Genomic DNA, 7,873 nt, shown 5'->3' on the forward strand with positions numbered 1-7,873 from the left:
GATGTGGATAATAAGATGTTTACCCCTCAGGGGGTTACTTTCTTTATCTCACGAAGAACTAAGTGCATGACTTCCTCTATATCATATCCAGCTTTTCCTGAGGATTGTAAATTATGTGTGGTCCAATGTTTGAAATGTTTTGAGCTTAAAACTGAAGGTTTTAGACCTCCCAATACCTCTCAGCTGCTGATTTCCTACAGGAAACCCCATAAACCGGTCTCCCCTGCTACTTTGGCCAGATGGATCAAATGGATCATGCGGGAGGCGGGGGTTGACACGTCCTTTTTTGGTCCCCACTCAGTCCGAGGCGCTATGGCCTCAAAAGCAGCCTTTCTGGGGGGTAGTTTGGAACAGATTTTAAAAGCAGCTGACTGGTCTAGGGAATCCACTTTTAAGACGTTTTACCATAAGCGTATTGCTCATGTAGCGGTGAACGTAATGCAAGGGCTTTGAACTTGCATAATATGAGCCTCCTGTCTTGCCATAGAATATCTAATCCCCCACACTAGCGTGAGATGGGGGTTTAGATTCTATAAAAGACAAGGAGGCGAGTATTATCCCACCCACCCACCCTTACTGGTGTTTGATTGTTGTTTCAGCTTCCAGTTGATGGCTTCGGTGTGGGAAGAAGTAAGCGATTTCGATCCAATTTACAGAAGGTTCAGCGCAGAAGTCTCTTTGGGAGTTTGTTCTTCGCTCTAATGGAGGAATGTTTCGGTGGTCGTGTGGAAATGATCAGCTTCAGAAAGAGGGGGAGTGGATAGAGGAATGGACCTATATGGGACTGGCTGGATCCCTATTGGCTATCCCCAGGGCAGGACCTGCCCTCCATGTTGGACTGGGATGTTTCCCATTGCTTTATTATAATGTTATGTTACAAAAAATTTCGTTTTACAAAGTTTTCATTCTTTGCTGCTGTGGTTCTCAGTAAAGATTGTAATGCATAATACTCGCCTCCTTGTCTTTTATAGAATCTAAACCCCCATCTCATGCTAGTGTGGGGGATTAGATATTCTGGGTCCCCTCTCACCCTTGCTCTCTGGGCTGGACCCCATCGGACTCGCTTGCTCCCTGGTCTGGGCCTAGATACTCGTGTGACTCCCTGGACTGGTTCTGTGTCCCCTCTCAACCTTGCTCCCTGGGCTGGGCACTGATACTTGTGTGACTACCTGGACTGGTTCTGGCTCCCCTCTCACCCTTGCTCCCTGGGCTGGACCCAACCGGACTCGCTTGCTCCTTCGGCTGGGCCTGGATATTCATGTGACTCCCTGCACCCTTGCTCGACCCCACCGGACTCGCTCACTGGGCTGGGCCTGGATACTGTTGTGACTCCTTGGACTGGTTCTGGGTTCCCTCTCACCCTTGCTCTCTGGGCTGGACCCCACCGGACTCCCTTGCTCCCTGGGCTGGGCCTGGATACTCGTGTGACTTTCTGGACTGGTTCTGGGTCCTTTCTCACCCTGCTCAACCCCACCAGACTCGCTTGCTCCCCGGGCTGGGCCTGGATACTCGTGTGACCTTTTGGACTGGTTCTGGGTCCCCTCTCATCCTTTATTTTTAAATTGTAAAGCACCCGTGATTGGGATTGCTACAGTCGTGTTTGTGGTATGTACAGTGTCTGATTGAACCTTGAACCTCTGCCTCTTTTTAATAAATATAGTGGGGGAAAAATGTTGCTTCTTTTTAAATATAGTTAATATGCCATTACATGGCCTTGACTTTCATGGCCATTTTACCTAAATGACTGTGACCCTAATAAGTTATCACCATTGTTATAAAAGCAATTCAAAATGCAACTTTCTGAAATGGGCAGCAATTAAGCCACCGTGACGCTTTTAAAGCCCAATTCAACAAGGTGCACCAAATGTGTTTTTTAAGCATTTCTTTTCAGGATTATAGTAAACATTATTTTTGTTAAACTAAATTTATTTCCAGCTCATAAACCAAAACAATGCCTATTTAGTTAAGGATATTTCGGGGATTGCTTTGTTTTTTTGATTTGTAAAGTATTATTTGGTGACTACATTAATTGCTTTTGGATGTCAAAAGGTTTATTTGGGGATTGCATTGCATTGCTTTTGGATTTCTACAAGGAAGGATTTTTTAAATAACATATTTCGGGTGCATTAAGCCAAAAGGAAGGGGCTGGTCTGTGTCCCCCACCTTCTCCTTGCTCCATGGGACGCGTCATGCTCCCCCAGTTCCTTGGACTGGGTCTGTCCCCCCCCACCCTCTCCCTTGCTTCATGGTCTTGTTCTGAGTCCCCAGATGACTTCCTTGCTGCCTGGGCTGGTTCTGGGTCGCCATCTGACTCCCCTGGGCTGGGTACCCATTGCCTGGGCTGGTTCAGTGTCTCTCCTTCACCTTTGCTTCCTGGGTTTGTCCATTTGACCCATTGGCCGGTTCTGGGTCCCCATCAGACTTCTTGCTAGCCGGGTTGAGTCTGGGTACCTCCTTCCAATTGCTCACTGAGCTGAGTCCCCGGCTGACTCCCTTGCTCCCTGGGCTGGGTCCCCATCTGAATCCCTTGCTCTCAGGGCTTAGCGTGGGTTTGCATTTTACTCCCTGACTGTTATTGTTTTTTTTTTTTAATCTATACATGTCCACAAATTGTAAAGCACTCAGTTCTGGGATTGCTACAGTCATGCTTGTGTCCTATGTACACCGTTTCAACCTCATTGTGCCTCTTTTAATAAATACAATTGAATAAAAAGCAGGTGGTGTGTTTTATTTATTTTTAGCCCATTAACCTTGCTCTACTTTAATGTCATTTTACCCAAATTACTATAAAGACTATAAAGAGAAGCGTTCCCACCAATAGTCTGCTCAATGCGTGTCTGTGGCCATCCGTTTCTATTTGCTCCCAATTGTTTTGTAGGGTTTCTTCTCAGGGTTCTAGTTAACATTGCTTTGGGATTTCTACAGGATTGTTTTGGGATTGGATTGCTTGTGGATTTTTAGTGGATTGTTTGGGGATTGGATTGCTTGTGGATTTTTAGTGGATTGTTTGGGGATTGGATTGCTTGTGGATTTTTAGTGGATTGTTTGGGGATTGGATTGCTTGTGGATTGTTTGGGGATTGGATTGCTTGTGGATTTTTAGTGGATTGTTTGGGGATTGGATTGCTTGTGGATTTTTAGTGGATTGTTTGGGGATTGGATTGCTTGGATTGTTTTGGGATTGCATTCCACTGAGGATTGCTAATTAACATATTTCAGGGTGCATGAAGTCAAAAAGAAGCCAAAAGCAATCCTCTGAGTACAATGGGAGTTTCTGCAATTAAAGAGGATTTAAAGAGGATTTAAATGTTTGGGAAAATCCAGTAGCAATCCACTTTCAATCCAGATTTTTTTGGTAGGGCATGTTTCATTATTGAGGAGTAGCCCTTTGTCTGTGGCAGATTGCCATCTTGGATTTTCCACGGCGAGCCGCTTCAAACTTTCCAGGACTCAGTGCTTCTGAATCAGCGGGTCCCGTGACAGCAAAATACGCTCCAGGTCAGCTCCACAGTTTCATAAGCATGCATCAGCAGTTTCAAGTGTTTCTGATCATTCCATAAGCAGTCTTATCGGATCTTTAAAGGATCAGCAGGAGCACCTTCCGAAACACGTCTATTCACATGGCCTGTAGCCACGCCCCCTGTTTCACGAGTATTATTTGAGTAAGGTGGTGCCATGCCTAGTATATGGCTTGGAATGTTCCCTATATGATCATGGTACATTTTTGAATTCTTTGGAAGGAGCCATCTGGAAGAGGGGGCTAGGCCTCACCCCCCTCTGTCTTCCAGTAACCCACCACAAGTTTGGGCTGGTATCCTTGGCAGCCAGAGTATCATAGTCTAAACGGCGACTCTACTATAAGATGCTAGTTCCACCCCCCAACTCTTCGTTTGCGTCTTTGCATGCTATGCTTAATGAAAAGTGCATATCTTTGGGAGGAGTATGAAAACATTACTTGAGATTATAGGTTTCGAAGAAATCAATTTAATGGAAACTTCTGATGCAGTGAAGAGTAAACTGTTTGGCTTAGATGGGTGCCTTTTCCTTGTATTACGAGCATGGTCTGAGGACAAGAAGGTACCTTGTGAAATATATATCTTTGTTTCCTTGCTATACAGCACACACAGTACACATGAGATTTAGATTGAATCTTCTTCTGACTCTAGAAATTATGGGGCCTAGATTAAAGTTAACGGAACAGAACAGAACATGTAGATTGTGTAAGAACCCACATTTCCAAGAAACCATAAAACATCTGATTTGGTTTTGTGAAGCGACTACACACTTAAAATATCAATATTTTCAATTCCTTCAGGACCATAGGACCCCGGAAAGGTCCTTTGGGTTGACCTAATGAGGGGCAAACGTGCGTCATCTTTATTGGATGATTTTAGATGCGTTTGAAATCTTGAATGTTCCAATTTAAAGGGACTAGTTTTAGAATGTGTAATATTGGTTATAAGGTCATTATTTTAACAGCCTTGTTTGTCGAATTGATCGCAATTTTTCTTCTGTATTGTGTTTTCGTTTTCCTTACATGATTCATCTTAAATCTTAGTGCTTTTGTATTACTTTGTTTAGTGAAAAGGTTTATTTAAAAACCAAAACACAAATAAAATGTTTTTAAAAAGTAGTTTGTTACAAAAATATTTTTTTTCAAATCGACCCCCCCCCCCACCCTCCTAACATAAAAACATAAAATAAGTTCATCAAGGAAAAGCCGCCAGGAGAAGTCAGTATATTTTGCTATTTTATTATAGAAGAATTTCTTCATAATCGGGTCGATTCACAACCTAGGTCAGCGGGCCTGTATATGATCTAATACTCTTAATGAAACATTGCGGCTGCAGGGTAATCTCGGGGAGGCGAGAGACGATTATTCACTCTGCTACAGAATGAAGATACCCTGAGCTGAATAAAACCTCCATCATTGGATGTTAAGGGGCTGGGTAATCCACCAATAAGGCAATTGTATTGTGTGTGGTTAGATAGAATTGTGCAGGTTTATTTCGTTTCTGTGCATTTCTGCCTAAGGGCCCTGAGAAGTCATTGAAACAGTCACAGTGTTTTTCGATGCTAGTGGTTTTGCCAAGGAGGGATGCCATATCATTGGATTTAAGAATATCGTTGTTAAGAGAGTGCAGCATGTTCTCTAGAAAGTTACTTTGTGGTAATGTTAAGGCATTGCTCCAGGAAGTGATTTGGAAAGTGGTGAAAATAGTTACATGTTAGACTTGGAGTGGCATGTGGCGTTTGTGGATATTGCTTGTCATCTGCAGTTGTGAATGATGACAGGGAAGGGGTGGCATTGTGGTGTGCCTAATGACAAATCGTGCTAACTTGACTGTTTATCACTAATTTGCACAGAGGGTTTGGAGAAACTGAGGTGTGATTTGTAAATGATATCATGTCTCCCCCTCTCTTGCTGGGTCTGTAGTCTTTTAGGATGCATTTGCCCTCTGGGAGTAGGTTGGCTAACATAACTTTGTGAGACATGGCGAGACATGGTTCTGTTATGAAGAGGTAGTAGGTACTGTGTCTTAAATTAAGTCTTCAGTTTTATCGCTTCCACGCCGCAGTCCAACAACTATTTCCTCCAAGCTGGACTATGACAATCTCTCCTTACTGGACTTCTTAGCAAGCCATAAAAAAGTGCAGCAGCCAGTCTCCTCCTCTACCTATGCAATCATTCACACATCACTCCACACATTCCACTCTGCAAATTAACATGTGCACAAAAAAAAGCATTTACCCACTGGGAACCCAGGTCATGGAACACCCTGTCTCTTTGCATCTGCACTGCACCCTCCATCTCCACTTTCAGAAAGAGACTGTTTCTACACACATGACCCAGTCTATCCATCTCCCCTGCTCCATTTGTCTATCCTAATCTTTCTATCCTATCCGGAAAATATTGTGTAACTTCTGTTTTACCTCCCCACTTTTCAACCTTTGAACCTTGTAAGGCAGTGCTGGATCCTCTCGGTAGGGCCAGCGCTAAATAAAAAAAAATAAAAAATAAATAGGCTTAATTTTGGTAGGTGGTGTTGTACAGTGGTTGGCAGAGTGAAAGGTAAAGTTATTGGGGCCGAGTTGTGTATTGGGGTGAATGCAGTTAGTGGAGCAATAAGTGGTCATGGTTTTAAATTGTTTGGAGAATGTGCATAGTGTGGTGAATTGTAAACTGAGTGGGGCAACTGGTGAACTTTGTGCTGAAATGAGTGGGAAATTGGCAGAATAAGTTGTAGAAAGAAAAAGGGGGGGCAAATGACGTGAGTGGGGAAGTGAGTGCAAGTGAAATAACAGGTAGTGTGTCCATCTGCCAAATGCACTCAGAGTGGAGTTAGTGGGCTTCACCTTAGGTCGGATAGGCAGGGGCTTTTTTAAGACGTATGTTTGCAATGGTATAATCGTTTTTTCAATCTTAAATTGGCATACAGTCTTTGTGAACATGCAGCATCCATTATTGTATTTTTGATAAAAGCGCGTGCTCCAGTGAAAAGCGTTGCCAGATGAAAGCTTACTCAGTCATGTTAGTTTTCTGATCATAGCCTCTATAAAAGCAGATCAAGACAGACACCTTTTTTATTTTTATTTTGCAAATAAGCTTTTTATTGTTTAAAACGAAACAGGAACCACAGGAAAAAGGAAAACACTTGTAATAACCCCAATTATCCATGGATACAATCTTACATTTCCAATAACACCACACCCAAGCTCCTCCCAACCCCCCCCCCCCCCTCACCCCCAAGTGAACTTGGAGCCTCCTTATGCCAACGGGCCTTGTGAAATTCCAACATGCAAAAACGTTCACCCTCAAGGGGTTCGGGCGTCGCGCTCAGGGCCCCTCTTTTCCCATGCCTGAGCCTCCATAGATTTCATGGAACTTCAGACATTCACACTCTATCGCAACACTCCCCCCATGTATTGGGGCTGTGATCCTTTCAATGAGGAATATGTCCTTAGCTTTAGCAACCCACCCTCCAGCCGTGGGAGGTTTGTCCTCTTCGAATGCCTAGCCAGGCATGCCCTGGCAGCTAGCAACAAATAGTGTACCATGTGGGGCAGAGGTTTCCAATGGTCCCCATCCCTCTCTAAGCCAAATAGCATCAATATCGGGTTCAGACAGATTCAGAGTGGTCTCCAGATCCTGAATCCCAATGAAATGCCCATTACGCCATAACTGGCCCACCCGAGTCAGCCCCGACTCAAACCACCCCTGGTGCCTCTCAAGTTCGGGAATAACATCCCTGATCGGTGGGGCCCAGATGTGACTCATTGGCAAGGGCAAAGAAGTGACCCCTCTCATACCTATGCCCTGCCTCCACAGCTCCCATTGGACCCCCGGGATTGGGTGCTCTCTGATTCTTCTGGGGATCCTTTCGCGTGGCACCCAGAGCCACTCATCCACCATTGCAGGGCGCCGGTGTAGGTTCTCCGAGAAGACCCACTGCATATCTGCGTCCTCCTGGAGGACCCGAGCATGCGCCCCATCGCCTCCCACAGAATCTCCTCGGGGAGTAACACTGGCAACATTTGGAACAGGTAAAGTATCCTTGGAAGGAAATTAATTTTCAAAGCGTTTAGCCGGCCCATCCACAAAATGCTGTTCTTGCCCCATTCCACCATTTCCCCATACAATTTGTTCAACACGGGGGGGGGGGAATTAGCCCCAGTAAGGTACCCCAGAGCCCTTGTGATGTTGACTCCCAGGTATTGGATGCTTTCCCCCACAATTTCCATCCCCAGGCCCTTGAGTGCTTCCACCTCCCTCATTCCATCTATAGTGAATGGGAATAAAACTGACTTCTGGCGGTTCACTTTAAAGCCTGATAGGGTCCCATACTCCTCTTTTATCTCCATCACCGCCTGGA

The sequence above is a fragment of the Ambystoma mexicanum genome, chromosome 8, assembly GCF_040938575.1.
Source record: "Ambystoma mexicanum isolate Mex_15411 chromosome 8, UKY_AmexF1_1, whole genome shotgun sequence".
In the NCBI taxonomy this organism is placed as follows: domain Eukaryota; kingdom Metazoa; phylum Chordata; class Amphibia; order Caudata; family Ambystomatidae; genus Ambystoma; species Ambystoma mexicanum.